The sequence below is a fragment of the Gossypium hirsutum genome, chromosome D05 (assembly GCF_007990345.1).
Source record: "Gossypium hirsutum isolate 1008001.06 chromosome D05, Gossypium_hirsutum_v2.1, whole genome shotgun sequence".
NCBI lineage: Eukaryota > Viridiplantae > Streptophyta > Magnoliopsida > Malvales > Malvaceae > Gossypium > Gossypium hirsutum.
In genome coordinates, this window is record NC_053441.1 from 52,741,789 (window position 1) to 52,759,508 (window position 17,720).

Here is a 17,720-nt window from a genome sequence, read left to right on the forward strand (position 1 = left end):
GTAATCGAAGCTCGATGAGTCTGTTTTCATGAGGAAGTAACGAAAAGATCATATGGGCAGTGTATTAAGAGATAATCAGATTTTTGTGGGACAGGGCCAGAACAGTTTCTGGATTCCCTGCTCCGACTTTGGAAATTTATTATAAATTAACCAGAGATAATTAGGGGTCGTACCATATATGTACAAATTCCTCTCTGAGTCTAGTTTTGATAGAAACAAACGGCATCAGTATTGAAGCCCCGTGCAGGGAGATATTCAAGTCTTAATGGGCAAAGGTCAGTGTAGTCGACCCCTGCAACTTGGGAGACTTTGACTAATAAACTGTACTAATTGGCCCGACCAAAATTCTAGAAAAAAATACATAGATGGGCACATGAGTCTAGTTTCTGGGAAAAATTACGGAACTGATTTTCGAGTTACGAAACTCAAGATATGATTTTTAAAACGACTAGTACACAGATTGGGTAGTGTCTGGAAAATAAATTTTATAAGGGGTTAAAGTCAGTTAACACCTCGTGATCGACTCCGGTGTCGGTTTCGAGTTCGGGGTGTTACAGGTAATGGTTGCAATAGGAGACCACATAATGAGAAGGGGAAACCCAATAACAAACTAATGTAAAAGAAATGTGAGATACAATGTTTCTTATGTTGTGGTTCGCATAGAATGCAAAATTACCCATAGCGATCTAAGTTCATCGGAATCAATAAAGAAGCGGAGCCAAATATTGAGGCTTTAAATCTTGGGTCAATTATACTCAATTCTACAAAAGAGCAAAGAGGGGTTACAAGAAAAAAAAATTGTTGATGTTTGTGGACATCAACATCGCAAGTCAAATGAGAAGTACTCTTGTTGATACAGAAACATCTGATTTGTTCATTTTAGAAAAAGTTGCACGTAAACTTGGTTTCATAGTTTGCAAGACAACTAGGAGGATTAAAACTGTTAATTCCGAAGAGGTTTCAACTATGGGAGTAACATAAAAAGTTGAGCTACAAATTAATTTGTGGAAAGAAAAAGAATACTTTGAGATAATTCATTTAGATTATTATGACTTTATTCATGGCTTAACAAAATTGATACTTTTTTTGTTACTTCTACCGATTTCTGTGTATTTTGGATACTTGAAAAAAACAATGCATTGTGTCGATAAGTTAAAATATGAGAAGTGAATCCAAGAAACTTTTGACATTCTAGTTAGCCAAGGATGTTTGTACAATGAGAACATTGACTTGAAATATTGTAGTGCTAAGGAGACCGTATTGGAAATGTTAAGGGTGCAACAAATCGACACAGAACCCATTGAGTTATCAATAGGAGTACCACATATGAGAGAGATGAGTTATTCATTAAAATTCATGGGGAAAGAAGTGATGCACACTAAACAATTAAACAAAGTAAATGCTAAATGTGATACATCTTAAACACTTATCTAGTGTTTTTCATTATGACATATTGTTGGCTTGGCAAAGACATAAGGTACCTTTCAAACCTTTGAAACGAATAAGTCAAAGGGCTTACAAAACAGAATTAACGACAATACTTAAGGTTAACCTAGTGTTCGATGTGGACATGTCTAAGCCTATTTGTAAGGATCAAGAGAATCCCAATTGAGAAAAGTTACAATGGGGTAAGATGTTGAATATTTGAGTGGAAACGATAGAATTGGAGACTTATATGAAAATAAACAGTACATTTAGAGGAGCGGATGATGCTTTCCAAAGAGAACTATTTGCCCCCACACAAAGTGCTAGAGGGTTAAGACAAAGGTCTTCCCGGGATACAATGAAGTTTTGAATCTCCTTTGATTAGCAAAATCGAGGAATTCCCTAACTCTTACTCTAGTTTCTGAAAATAAGATTGATTGTAATTGTATATTTTGTGAGCACCATAGTGCCTCTATTTATATGCATTAAATGAATACAATTTTGAAGAGCCACAACACTTCATATTGGACATACTTCTTAAGAGAAACATGTCACATGGAAATGTATCCATTAGATGTTAAATTATCACTTTTAATTTGAATAATGCTTATGAATAATTAAACTTGTAAGATGATAAATCATCACTTTTAATTTGAATAGTGCTCATGACTAATTAATTTGAAATCTATAATTTCCAATAATTCCCACTAGATTGCAAATTCCAGAAAATAAGTACACAACGATTATGCATAAAGAAGGGTGTCTGCAGATTGAACCTTCCTTTAGTGCAAACTCTCAGAGTATCAACAAAGTGAATGATGACTAGTCACTTAATTCATCACTCTTAAAGTCAATACCGAAAAATTTCACACATAATCGTAAAGTATTAGAGTAAGAGTTTAATTTGCTTTAGCACTGTTATGGCCATGTACTCATTCCGTTTCATGAACATGTACGAGGGAAAACCATAAACAAAATCTCGTTGAAGCGACACCACTTCATGTCCATATAGGTGGATTTCATTACAATTAATTTCCATTCATTAAGAGTAAAACTCATCCTCCTAAAATATAAACACTAAATCCTGATCCTTAGTGTACTGCTACGAGTCACAAAGGCCCAACTCAAGCTCAAGAATGTGATGGGCTCAAATTACCACAAGGCCCAATAACGAGGTTAAAGGCCAGGCAAAAGCGTATGAAACTAAATGGAACTGTTCAAGACTTCATTAGCAAGGCCTTAGATACGTATACAAAGGAAAAAGAAAATCAAGATTCACTTTCTTATTTTCAAGAAAATCAAGAAACCGAATCTTGGTCCAATTTTGCTATTTTGAGCGATTTTAAGAATCAAGAAAATCAAAATTTCAAATCTTGAAAATCTTGGTCCAAGAAACTGAATCTTGCAGCTAAGGCGCATTGGATCTCAGTTACGAGCATCAACGAACCAATTTCAAGAGAGAACGGATTACAAGCCCAAGTTCTTGAAGATACGACCCAATAAGATGTTTCAAGCCCAACCAAGAAGTTTAAATTAGACTTAGTTGAAAATCAGGCCAAATTGTAAAAGTGGCCCAATTTGTAAAATTTTAATTCTTTAAATACTTAGTTTTAATTTTAGACTTTATGAATAAATTTCTATGTAAGAATTCAGTCCAAGAGGCTCATTTAAAGGCCTTGGACGAAATTACCTTGAAGGCAACAATTAGGGTTTTTTTTAGTTTTTCTAGTAGGGATAGGAAAGTAGTTAGGAGGCCTATACATGTGGCTTGGCCGGCCACCCTTATATATGATACATTGAATTCAGATTTTTGTTGAATCAAAATTCTCTTTGAGTTCCTCCAAGAATTCTCTCTTGAGTTTTCTTTAGAAGTAGTTTTAACAATCTTTTAGATTGTGGGAGCCATCTTCAGCCTTGTTCTTGACGTGTTTCTACATTGGAGGGTAGAATGGAGCCGATTGAAGGGAGTTGTGAAATCTTTCTTGATTTCAAGGCTTCTTAGGACTTTATCCATCTTTTTTGCTATTTGTTCTTTTTTAATTATTTTTGTTTGTGTCGAATTGTTGATTAACTTGGTTAAATTGTTCTTGTTGCGTTTCTAGCCATTCCAAGCTTCAAGGATCTGTTTTGCAACATTTTTTGGCATCAAGAAACGTTCTTGATTCATCCTTTCTTGCCGCCCAAGTATCATTCTATTTCAATTTGGTTTTCTTGGTCTTTTAAGTTTAATTTTCTGTTTTCTATTTTCATTTCAGATCTAAGTGTCGATAGTTTTCATAAGACTTTTCCCGTGACTTGACAACTCAATCTTCGTCTACACGCAACCCCTTATCATGTACGTTGTCATTCGATAACTTGTTATTACCCTTTGAACCTTAAAACTAACTTTTGTCTAGAATAAGGTAGGGTTTCCATTATCAATTATGTGATTAGAATGGTTTTAATCCCATCTTAGTGGTTGTACTCTTAACCAAATCCCTTGACAAACCTTTTGTCATTGGATCTGCTAAATTGTCAATTGACTTAACATATGTAACAGTTACCACACCGTACCTAATCAATTGTCTCACATACTCATGTTTCAAACTTATATGTCTAGACTTTCCATTATACACTTTATTGTACGCTCGAGACATGATAGATTCACTATCACAATATATGGAAATAGCGAACTTTATATCTAGCAAGAGATCTCTTAGCCATTCCACTTCATTGCCTGTAGCTGCCAATGTTATAAATTCAGCCTCCATAGTTGAATGTGAGATGCAAGTTTGTTTCTTAGAGGCCTAACTAATGGCTCCACCTCAAATTGTAAAAGCCATCCCGATGTGGACTTATTGTCACATAGACCTGTAATCTAACTTGCATCCGACTAACCTTCTAGTGCTACAGGATAATCACCATAGAATAATCCCAAATTTTTTATTTTCTTGAGATAGCCAAAAATCTTACAAATGCCTTTCCAATGATCGGTACTAGGATAATTTGTAAATCTCACTAATTTGTACACATCAAATGCGATATCAGGTTTAGTACAATGCATTATATACATTAGACTTACGATTGCGCTGGCATACTCAAGTTGTGCCATAGCCCTGCCATTATTCTCACTTAACTTGAAGTTCGAATCACATGGAGTGTTCGAATCCTTGATATTCAAGTGTTTAAAATTTTCTAATACATTTTCGATGTAGTGAGATTGACTTAGTGTAAAGCCCTTTTCATACTTTTTTACATTTATACCTAGAATTGTATCTACCTCATTGAGATCCTTCATTTTAAATTTCGAGGCTAGATACTCTTTGGTCTCACGAACACCTTCCATGTTCGTTCCAAAAATCAACAAATCGTCTACATAGAGACAAATAATTACACCATACCTATCAGTGAATTTAGTGTAAATACATTTATCCTCACCATTATGTAAAAAACCATATGACAAGATAACCGAGTCAAATTTCTCATGCCACTGTTTAGACGCTTGTTTTAAACCATATAATGATTTGATCAACTTACACAACTTATGTTCATTCCCAAGAAGCACAAAACCTTCTGGGTACTCCATGTAGACTTCCTCTTCGAGATCACCATTCGAAAAAGCTGTCTTAACATCTATTTGATGTACATGTAACTTATGGATAGATACAAGTGCTATAAGAATTCGAATTGAAAGAAAATGTAAGTTAGAGGCTTCTACTGAAAAATTAAGAAAATTTAGAGGCTGATTTGGACACAGTTGAGTCCCAATTCTGATTCAGTTGGATGAGATTCAACTAGTTTATTAGTGGGAGACAAAATTATTACCAATGGATTGTTTTGATAAGGTCGAAGATCGTGCATGAAGGGTTGTAAATAGCTGAGAAGTGAATTTCTGAAGGGAATTCTTTTCAATTCTGCTTTATTTTCTTTTCTTCATCTTCTTCTTTGGTTGCTTTGAAGAAGAGATAATTGCAGGAAACTATGCATGGAACGACGATCATGAGGTTTGAGTCGAAAAAGTAGAGAATCCAATGAGCTAGTAAGGTTCTTAATCCTTCGATGTTCATAAATTTAAGAAATAAAGTTAAGAATTTTTAGAATCTTTAAGGGGCTTTGCATTTTTTTAGAAATTGACTTTTTAAGCTGGAATGTTAAGTTTAATTTATGACTTTGGTTGCCATGCTTATCTGTTAGGAAAATAAAAGCTCTGATGTTCGAAAAAGCTAAGTTGATGAGGCAAAGAAGTATCATGTGGGTTTCTAAACTCCATTATTGGGATGTTGTATGATAGACATGAATTTGTGTTGAGTTTCTATGATGATGTATGGTCTCTGTTGAATGAAATTTGCTATGCATGTACAAGTTGTGTAGATACATAAGCATCCTCCAATGTATTTTGATATGCATGAAATAGTTATAATTTTATGCCTAGAAAGTAGCGTACTCCATGATAATATGTTTATGAAATGCTTGTATTGCATGTTTATAATGGTGGAGTATGAAGGAAAAAATTATTGAAGGGATAGATGGAGTAGGTTTTGGTGGATGAATAGGGAAGTGGAATTTAATTAGATTCCACAATCTGATATTGTTGGGTGCAAAACGTGATGTGCAAAGCTCTGAGCCTTTCAAAGGGGAAAATACAGAGTTCGAGTATCAATGTTAGAAGTAGAGGAATGGAGGAATAGGAAGATGGATAAAGAAATGGAATTTTAATCAAATTCCACAATTTGGTGTTTTTGAATGCAAAACATGATGTGCGAAGCTCTGAGCCTTGCGGAGGGGACACATGCGGTATTTGACCATCAATGTTAGATGTGAGACGAAAAGATATTGACTGGCTTGCTAGAGTTACACCATGATGATGGTTTATAGGTTCTATAGACTTTATGAGGCAACACTTCAAAGAGGTTTAAGATGTAAGACCATAGCTGTAACACCCCTTACCCGTATTCTTTACCGGAACAGAGTATGAGGTATTACTAAATCTTTAAAAAAATTTCGACAGCATTCCTACTTATTTTTGCTTAAACCTCCTGTAAATTTAGAACACATTCCAATATACCAACCAATTTCATTTGTATAAACACACATACAGTTTAACTATTAATAAACACTACATTTAAAAGGGAACCATAACATATATTTACATGATGATCCCACATTACATAAGTCGTCTATACATGCCATAAAATTTCAGAACACTAGTAGTAAAATACCCCAAATGTGAAGGATAGTGTAGATGATTGTCTGACTTCGTTCCAATTTCCGAGTTGTTGGAAGTCACTATAATTAAGAGAAAAATAAAATCGAGTAAGCATATAGCTTAGTAAGTAAACACATGATAAATAAGTAATTACTCCCATAACTACACCAAAATATAAACTTATTCATGAATAACTTTATTGTTTAGGCAATTTCCAGCAAGCTGTTTTTCTGCTTCATAGTTGCTAATTTATTTTTATCTGGAGCTACAGGGCTCCAAATTGAGTTCTGTAAATTTTCCCTGAAACTAGACTCATATACCATTTCCCCATAAAAATTTCAGAATTTTTTACCCAGCCAATTAGTACAGTTTATTCATTAAACCTTCCACTGTTTCACTGCCCAATGGTTCTGACCCTTCCTCACTAAAATTCACTTAACTCTCTGTACAAAATTTGAAAAATGGTTTCGCTTGTTTCTAATAAAAATAGACTCAATAAGGATTCCAGAGATATAAATTTCATGCCATAATTATTTTTGTACAATTTTTAGTAATTTTCCAAAGTTATAACAGGGGATCTCGAAATCAATCCAGCCCTGTTTCAGTAAAATTCAGATATCTCCAAAAATACAACTCTTTTGCTTATTCTATTTCTTTCATATGAGAATAGATACATTCAACTTCAATTTCATATATTATTCAGCTTCCCATTCATTTTCCACCATTTATGGTGATTTTTTCAAAGTTACCCAATTGCTGTTGTTCAACACAGTTTATAATTAAATCGTTCCTTTTGCGTTTTTGATATTTTCTCCCATCTCATACATGGGTCGATTCAGTATTCAACTCAATATTTACCCCATAAAATTTTCCACCATATGGCAATATTCACCTTCCACACTTTTTCGTTGAACACTCGGAATGTTAACCGTTATCGGTGGATCCCGCACTTAGCACCACCACTGAATCGGGGAATCAGCACTTGCAACCCCTCGGGGAATCAGCACATAGCAACCCCCTTTTTCATTTCAAAGATACGGTGGATATCGCACTTAGCATCACCAATGAATCGGGGAATCAGCACTTAGCAACCCCTCGGGGGAATCAGCACATAGCAACCCCCTTTTCACATTTCAAAGATATGGTGGATCACGCACATAGCACCACCAATGAATCGGGGAATCAGCACACAGCAACCCCTTTTATATACAACATACTCTGGCTTATTCCGAGTGTTCAACCCATAAACCATATATTGCAACCCTTTATCACCTTTCCCGATTTAACAACATTTTTAGGATATTTCCAAACATTTATTTTAATTCCAAATAAATCTCAACATATATCAAATAATATCAAAATAATACATTAAGTCACGTGTTTACTTACCTCGGTGCAAAATATCGTAATTTTGCACTTTACTCCACTATCTTTTCTTTTCCCCGTTTGATATACTCTTCACGTCTTTCTTGATCTATAATAGCAAATTTAACTCGTTTAATATTCACATTTATTAAAATAATCCACCACCCAACTTTTTGAAAAATTACAATTTTGCCCCCAAACTTTTCCATAATTACACTTTTGTCCCCAAGCTCGGAAATTAAACTTCATCACTTATTCTTAAGTTTTATAACATGCTGAACATTTTTCCCTTCTATGGAAACATCAAATTCCCACTCCAACACATACTTTTGAATATTAATTATTTTTAGCGATTATGTCTATTTACCCGTTTTCGCTTAAAATTGCTTAGCAAAAGTTGTTTAACATAATCTCTAGCTTCATATTCCACCATAAAACAGCAAAATAAACACATTTCACCTATGAGTATTTTTCCAAATATGAACCCTAACAGGAATTAATGGTAGAATAAGCTAAACCAAGTTACCGGGACTCTAAAAATACGAAGAACATTAAAAACGGGGCTTAGAATCACTTACTATGGAGCTTGAAAGCTTAAAACCCTAAATATGGCTTCCCCCTTGCTGATTTCGTTCACCATGAAGAAGATGAGCATATTTTGCCATCTTTTTCCCATTTAATTCTATTTAATAACCAAATGACTAAAATGCCCCCATTAAAAAAAATCTATTTCACCCATTTCTTATGTCTATTTTTGTCCATCAACTAACTAATGGTCTAATTACCACATAAAGACCTCCAATTTAAAATTTCATAACAATTAGACACCTCTAAGATGTAGAACTCAACTTTTGCATTATTTACAATTTAGTCCTTTTGACTAAATTGAGTGCCCAAACGTCGAAATTTTCGAACGAAATTTTTACGAAAAATTTCCGTGAAATTGTAGACCATAAAAATATAATAATAACCATATTTTCCCTCGTCGGATTTGTGGTCCCGAAACCACTATTCCGACTAGGCCTAGAATCGGGCTGTTACAACTCTCCCCCCTTAGGGATTTTCGTCCCCGAAAATCTTACCGGAAAAGAGGTTTGGGTACTGTTTCCTCATAATTTCCTCCGGTTCCCACGTAGCCTCTTCCATTCCATGTTTTTGCTACAACACTTTCACTAAGGCTACACTTTTATTTCTTAACTGTTTGACCTCCCGAGCCAAAATCGTTATGGGTTCTTCCTCATAAGTCATATCTGGTCGAACCTCAATCTCTGTAGGAGAAACTATATGTGAAGGATCCGAACGATAACGTCGCAACATCGACACATGAAATACATTATGTATCTTTTCCAACTCTGGCGGTAAAGCTAACCGATATGCTACAGGGCCAACTCTCTCAGTAACTTCATATGGTCCAATAAAACGTGGACTTAGTTTGCCTTTACGACCAAATCTTAGAATCTTCTTCCATGGGGATACTTTCAAGAACACTTTATCACCCACTTGAAACTCAATTTCTTTTCTCTTTAAATCCACATACGACTTTTGCCGATCTGAGGCAGCTTTTAGGCAATCACGGATTATTTTCACCTTTTCTTCAGTTTCTTTCACCAGGTCGACTCCATGAATCCGATTCTCACCGAGTTCAGTTCAATATAAAGGGGTTCTACATTTACGCCCATATAATGCTTCATACGGTGCCATTTGTATACTTGACTGATAACTATTATTATAAGCAAATTCAACCAGTGGTAGATATTTCTCCCAACTGTCCTTCATTTCTAAAATACAACACCGGAGCATGTCTTCAAGAACTTGAATCACCCTTTCTGATTGCCCGTCAGTTTGCGGATGAAATGCAGTACTGAAATTCAATTTCGTACCCAAAGCTTCCTGTAACTTTATCCAAAACCTCGAAGTAAATCTCGGATCTCTATCCGATATAATAGATTTAGGCACCCCATGTAATCTCACTATTTCAACAACATATAATTCCGCCAACCTGTCAAGTGAATAATCAATGCGTATCGGAATAAAATGGGCTGACTTTGTCAATCTATCCACAATTACCCAAATAGCATCTTTCTTCTTTGGAGTTAAAGGCAATCCTGTCACGAAATCCATCGTGATACTGTCCCACTTCCATTCTGGAATCGTTATCGGTTGAAGTAAACCCGATGGCACTTGATGCTCAGCCTTCACTTGTTGACAGATTAAACACTTTGTTACAAATTCCGAGATATCCTTTTTCATGCCCGGCCACCAATGCAACTTCTTCAAATCATTGTACATTTTCACACTACCCGGATGGAGTGATAAATCACCACTGTGTGCCTCACCTAAAATAGTCCGAATTAGCTCATCATTTCTCGGTACACATATTCTGTCCTTGAACATCAGGCAATCATCTGAACCAATTTGAAAATCTGAATCAACACCTGCTTCACACTGAGCTCTCTTGGCTTGCAATTTACTGTCATTCTTTTGAGATTCCTGAATTTGCTGAAGAAATAACAGTCTAGCTCTCAATTCAACCAACATTGAGCCATCATCAGATAAAGTTAACATCGTACCCATAGCTCTCAAAGCAAATAAAGATTTTCTACTCAAGGCATCAGCAACCACATTAGCTTTCCCGGGGTGATAATCAATCACTAGCTCATAGTCTTTGATTAGCTCGAGCCATATTCGTTGCCGCAAATTCAAGTCTTTTTGACTCATCAAATATTTCAAACTCTTATGATCAGTTAAGATTCGGCACTTTTCACCATACAAATAATGACGCCAAATTTTTAAAGCAAAAACAATGGCAGCCAGTTCTAAATCATGCGTCGGATAATTCTTCTCATGCGGTTTCAACTGTCTCGAAGCATAAGCTATTACTTTGCCCTCTTGCATTAACACACACCCAAGGCCATTCAATGATGCATCACTGTAAATTACAAACTCCTTCCCGGACTCAGGTTGCACCAACACTGGCGCCTCAGTCAATAATGCCTTCAACTTTTCAAAACTCTGTTGACATTTATCGGTCCATTCAAACTTGACATTCTTCTGCAGTAACTTAGTCATAGGAGAAGCAATCATCGAGAATCCCTTGACAAACCGTCTGTAATACCCAGCTAAGCCCAAAAAGCTTCTAACTTCAGTCACATTCTTTGGTGGCTCTCAATCAACAATTGCTGAAATTTTGCTTGGATCAACCCGAATACCTTCACTTGAAACTATATGTCCCAAGAATCCAACCTCACGAAGCCAAAAATCACTTTTGCTGAATTTAGCATACAATTTCTTTTCTCTCTGCAACACAGTTCTCAAATGTTCTGCATGTTCCGATTCATCCCAAGAATAGATTAAAATATCATCTCGTTCTAAAGGCGGTTTTCGGCACATCAGACTCTTTAACTCTCAACTGATAGTAACCAGACCTCAGATCGATCTTGGAGAACACTGTTGCCCCTTTTAATTGATCAAACAAATCATCAATTCTCGGCAAAGGATACTTGTTCTTTATGGTCACCTTATTGAGCTGACGATAGTCAATACAAAGTCTCATAGAGCCGTCCTTCTTTTTCACAAATAACACAGGAGCACCCCAAGGAGAAAAACTCGGTCTCACAAATCCTTTATCTGTCAACTCTTGTAACTGAGCTTTTAATTCCTTCAACTCAGTCGGAGCCATTCGATATGGTGCAATAGAAATCGGTGCAGTACCGGTAACAGATCAATAGAAAACTCAACTTATCTAATCGGAGGTAACCCAGGCAATTCCTCTAGAAATACATCTGGAAATTCACAGACTACCGTCACTGATTCAAGCTTCGACCCAGTTATATCAGTATTCAACACATAAGCAAGATAAACTTCACATCCCTTTTCTCAAGTATTTCTGAGCAGACATGTGCGAAATCACCATAGGCAACTTATTCGGCTCCTCTGTTTCAATCCGGAGAATTTCACCATTTTCACACTTTAATTCAAGAATTTTCTGTCTACAATTCACCTTGGCATCATGCAGTATCAACCAATCCATCCCCAAAATAACATCGAACTCATCAAATGGTAACAACATCAAATTAGCCAGGAAACAGTGACCTTGAATCATCAGGGGACAATTCTTGCAAATGTTATCGACTAAGACATATTTGCCTAAAGGATTTGATACTTTAACTACATATTCAGTGTTTTCAACAGGCAATTTCTTACTAGTTACCAATTTCATGCATACATATGAATGAGTAGAGCTGGGATCAATCAAAGCAATAACATCAATATCATGAAGAGAAAATGTACCAGTAATCACATCGGGAGATGAGGCATCCTCTCGAGCACGTATGGCATAAGTCCTGGCAGGCGCTCTAATTTCTGATCCTCCAGCTGCATCTTTCATCACACTTTTACCACTAACTTTGCTTCCCACATTTCTCGACGGTCTCCCTCTACTAACAATATCACCCGATCCAGCTCTTGGCAAATTTTCTTCCTCTCTTCTCTCAGGGCAATCTCTTACATAATGCTCTTGGGAACCACACTTGAAACAAGCTCGTTTAAATCCCCAACACTCACCAATATGTCGCCTGCCACACTGTTGACATTCAGGCCGGGTGTTTCCTACATTGCCCACACTTGCTACAGAGGTAGCTCGAGTTGTAGCTCCAGAATACGACCTCCCTCGGTCTCTACGTGAATACCCAACTGAACCAGTTGGTCGTGGATCCATCCCTTTAAACTTCTTCAGATGAGATTGAAATGTTCTGCCCATTGTCCTCTTCCTTACATCTCGAGATTCCATCTCTGCCCTTCTCTTTTCTCTACTCAGTTCTTTAGCTTTACAGGCCCAATCAACTAACACCACAAATTCTTTTAACTCTAAAATCCCAACATGCAATCTGATGTCTTCATTTAGCCCCTCTTCAAATCTTTTACACATAATAGCCTCCGTAGGCACACATTCCTGGGCATATTTACTAAGCCGGACAAACTCCCGTTCATATTCTGCTACGGACATTCGGCCCTGTTTCAACCCGAGAAACTATTTGCGCTTCTGATCAATAAATCGTTGGCTTACATTTTTCTTTCTAAATTCTTCCTGAAAGAAGTCCCAAGTAACTCTTTCTTGTGGAACCACCGATATCAATGTTTTCCACCAACGGTATGCCGAATCCTTCAATAAAGACACAGCACATTTCAAACATTCTTCAGGGGTGCAAGATAATTCATCAAATACCCGAATAGTATTTTCAAGCCAAAACTCGGCTTTTTCCGGATCATCATCAACATTGGCCCTGAAATCTTCAGCCCCATGCTTTCGAATTCTATCAACAGGTGGCTTACTTGATCTCACCAATTCGGCACTCCGTGGAGCTACGGGGACCGGTTGAGGAATAGGAGGGGGTGGAGGAGGAGGAACATTCGGATTTACACGGACATATTCTGTATACCAATCACTCATCATCCGGAGGAAGGCTTCCCGAGCCTCATCCTGTCCATGTGTCTCATGTCTACTCTCTTCCTGCGCGGTCCCTTGCGCGGGAGCCGGCGCGTTACTTTCAACATCATCTGCCACACTTCGATCAGGATCCTTTTACTATATAAAACAAAATTTTAAATTGTCAGAAATCATCACACTATCACAATAATTTTATGGCATGTATAGACTGACTTCTACACGTATTTTATTGGTCCAAGAACCGACTAAACCGTAGCTCTGATACCACTAAAATGTAACACCCCTTACCCGTATTCCTTACCGGAACAGAGTATGAGGTATTACTAAATTTTTAAAAAAATTTCGAAAGCATTCCTACTTATTTTTGCTTAAACCTCCTGCAAATTTAGAACACATTCCAATATACCAACCAATTTCATTTGTATAAACACACATACAGTTTAACTATTAATAAACACTACATTCAAAAGGGAACCATAACATATATTTACATGATGATCCCACATTACATAAGTCGTCTATACATGCCATAAAATTTCGAAACACTAGTAGTAAAATACCCCAAATGTGAAGGATAGTGTAGATGATTGTCTGACTTCGTTCCAATTTCCGAGTTGTTGGAAGTCACTATAATCAAGAGAAAAATAAAATCGAGTAAGCATATAGCTTAGTAAGTAAACACATGATAAATAAGTAATTACTCCCATAACTACACCAAAATATAAACTTATTCATGAATAACTTTATTGTTTAGGCAATTTCCAGCAAGCTGTTTTTCTGCGTCATAGTTGCTAATTTATTTTTATCTGGAGTTACAGGGCTCCAAATTGAGTTTCGTAAATGTTCCCTGAAACTAGACCCATATACCATTTCACCATAAAAATTTCAGAATTTTTGACCCAGCCAATTAGTACAGTTTATTCATTAAACCTTCCACTGTTTCACTGCCCAACGGTTCTGACCCTTCCTCACTAAAATTCACTTAACTCTCTGTACAAAATCTGAAAAATGGTTTCTCTTGTTTCTAATAAAAATAGACTCAATAAGGATTCCAGGGATATAAATTTCATGCCATAATTATTTTTGTACAATTTTTGGTAATTTTCCAAAGTTAGAACAGGGGATCTCGAAATCAATCCAGCCCTGTTTCAGTAAAATTCAGATATCTCCAAAAATACAACTCTTTTGCTTATTCTATTTCTTTCATATGAGAATAGAAACCCCCTTTTTCATTTCAAAGATACGGTGGATATCGCACTTAGCATCACCAATGAATCGGGGAATCAGCACTTAGCAACCCCTCGGGGGAATCAGCACATAGCAACCCCCTTTTCACATTTCAAAGATATGGTGGATCACGCACATAGCACCACCAATGAATCGGGGAATCAGCATACAGCAACCCCTTTTATATACAACATACTCCGGCTTATTCCGAGTGTTCAACCAATAAACCATATATTGCAACCCTTTATCACCTTTCCCGATTTAACAACATTTTTAGGATATTACCAAACATTTATTTTAATTCCAAATAAATCTCAACATATATCAAATAATATCAAAATAATACATTAAGTCACGTGTTTACTTACCTTGGTGCAAAATATCGTAATTTTGCACTTTACTCCACTATCTTTTCTTTTCCCCGTTTGATATACTCTTCACGTCTTTCTTGATCTATAATAGCAAATTTAACTCGTTTAATATTCACATTTATTAAAATAATCCACCACCCAACTTTTTGAAAAATTACAATTTTGCCCCCAAACTTTTGCATAATTACACTTTTGTCCCCAAGCTCGGAAATTAAACTTCATCACTTATTCTTAAGTTTTATAACATGCTGAACATTTTTCCCTTCTATGGCAACATCAAATTCCCACTCCAACACATACTTTTGAATATTAATCATTTTTACCGATTATGTCTATTTACCCGTTTTCGCTTAAAATTGCTTAGCAAAAGTTGTTTAACATAATCTCTAGCTTCATATTCCACCATAAAACAGCAAAATAAACACATTTCACCTATGGGTATTTTTCCAAATATGAACCCTAACACGAATTAATGGTAGAATAAGCTAAACCAAGTTACCGGGACTCCAAAAATACGAAGAACATTAAAAACGGGGCTTAGAATCACTTACTATGGAGCTTGAAAGCTTAAAAACCCTAAATATGGCTTCCCCCTTGCTGATTTCGTTCACCATGAAGAAGATGAGCATATTTTGCCATCTTTTTCCCATTTAATTCTATTTAATAACCAAATGACTAAAATGCCCCCATTAAAAAAAATCTATTTCACCCATTTCTTATGTCTATTTTTGTCCATCAACTAACTAATGGTCTAATTACCACATAAAGACCTCCAATTTAAAATTTCATAACAATTAGACACCTCTAAGACGTAGAACTCAACTTTTGCACTATTTATAATTTAGTCCTTTTGACTAAATTGAGTGCCCAAATGTCGAAATTTTCGAACGAAATTTTTACGAAAATTTTCCGTGAAATTGTAGACCATAAAAATATAATAATAACCATATTTTCCCTCGTCAGATTTGTGGTCCCGAAACCACTATTCCGACTAGGCCCAGAATCGGGCTGTTACAATAGCTCGACTATAACATCCATTATAGTACGTTGGGACAGTAAACACGAGGTAGTCCGTTGAGACAATACATAGGGAAGTCTACTAGGATGTTAAACATGGGGACTTAAGGTATAAGTCCATGGCTCACCTATGGCAATCGGTATAATCTATTGGGACAGTAAAAATAGGGTAGCTTGTTGGGACAGTAAACATGAGGTAGTCCACTGGGATAGGAAAAATAGGGAAGTCCACCAGGACATTAAAAACGTGGATTTCAAGTGTAAGACCATAGCTCAGTTATGGCAGTATATGGAGTTTGCTGAGACAATAAACGTGGGGTAGTCCAGGATGATAAACAAGGGATAGTCCGCTGGGACAATAAAAATGGGGTAGTTTGACAAGACGGTGATTATGGAAATATCACACAAGTAAGGAAATTTGCAAGTGTTAAGAGGTGATAGCTAGCCAACGGGTTTGAGGAATCTGCCAAAAAGGCAAAATCATTATAAATGGAAAAGTCTGCCAAAATGGTAAGAAAGGAAGTCGGTAGGGCATATGGTGGTAACCTAGCTAGAATCAACTTTGGTAATGTCGTGTCGATAATGCCTTGTATATAAGCAAACACAAGAGGATTTATCCATGGATTGTAGGTAAGGGTCCGCCATTAAGAACCACCAGAAAGTGCTCCAAGAAACTCGGTATGTTAGAATAAGGTCTTGGAAGTGTGACGAGAGATTTACTCCTAGCATAAGGCTTCAATGAAACCGTAGTTTATATGAGGAGGCACAAACGTATATACTCCAGATAGTATAATCGGTAACGAGGGGTTAGTTGGAACCTAAGGATAGAAAGAGTTGCTAATAGGGATTATCCAAGTGATAATTATGTTTGTCAAGAATTTTCCTCTTTGAGGGGAATCTATTGTAAGTATAAACACCATAGAATTAGATCCGTAGGGAACAATCATGTATAAAGAAATTGTAGACTCAAATGGTTGCTTAGGTAACAGTCTACTAGACATTGTAGGCCCAAACGGTCTACTGCAGATGGATATGTTATACCTTAAAAGCAAGGTATTGCATATTGGGCGGATTATGAAGAAGTAATTCAACCAACTTTTCAACCCGAGTGTGGGGTGAAATGAGATTTAGTCCGCAAGAATAGCGTGGATCCTTATTAGTTGACCTAATCAATAAGAGGTTATCAAGTCTTTCAAGATAATAGTAAGAAAATGAATCCGCCAAGGACTAGTCAGATTTGGAATGTTTGTCAAGGAAGACATATCCAAAGGGTGCTTAGGGTGGAAGTTTAGGAGAATGACTTTATAAATACATGATGGAAAAGAGGATCTATGCTGGTAATCGATCATTAACTTGTAAATAAGGATGTAACATAAAAGTCATGAGTAGATGTATATCTTGTATAGAGAATAGCTGAAAGAAAAAATGTATGTGAAGAAAGGACATAGTCCGCGGTTAGGGAAAAACATCTGAGAAACCACCCAAACTAGTTAAATGAATGTAGGATCGATCAGGGAAAGATCGTTTAACGATATATCTGCCAATAGATAAGCTTGGAAAATGAATTGAAGACTACCATTTCAGATTAAGAGAAATCATCCCCAAACGATCAGGAAGTTAAATGTATTTAGTTTCTTTTCATTTACGACCCCTACAAGATGGGGTCTACTTTTGAATAATGAAG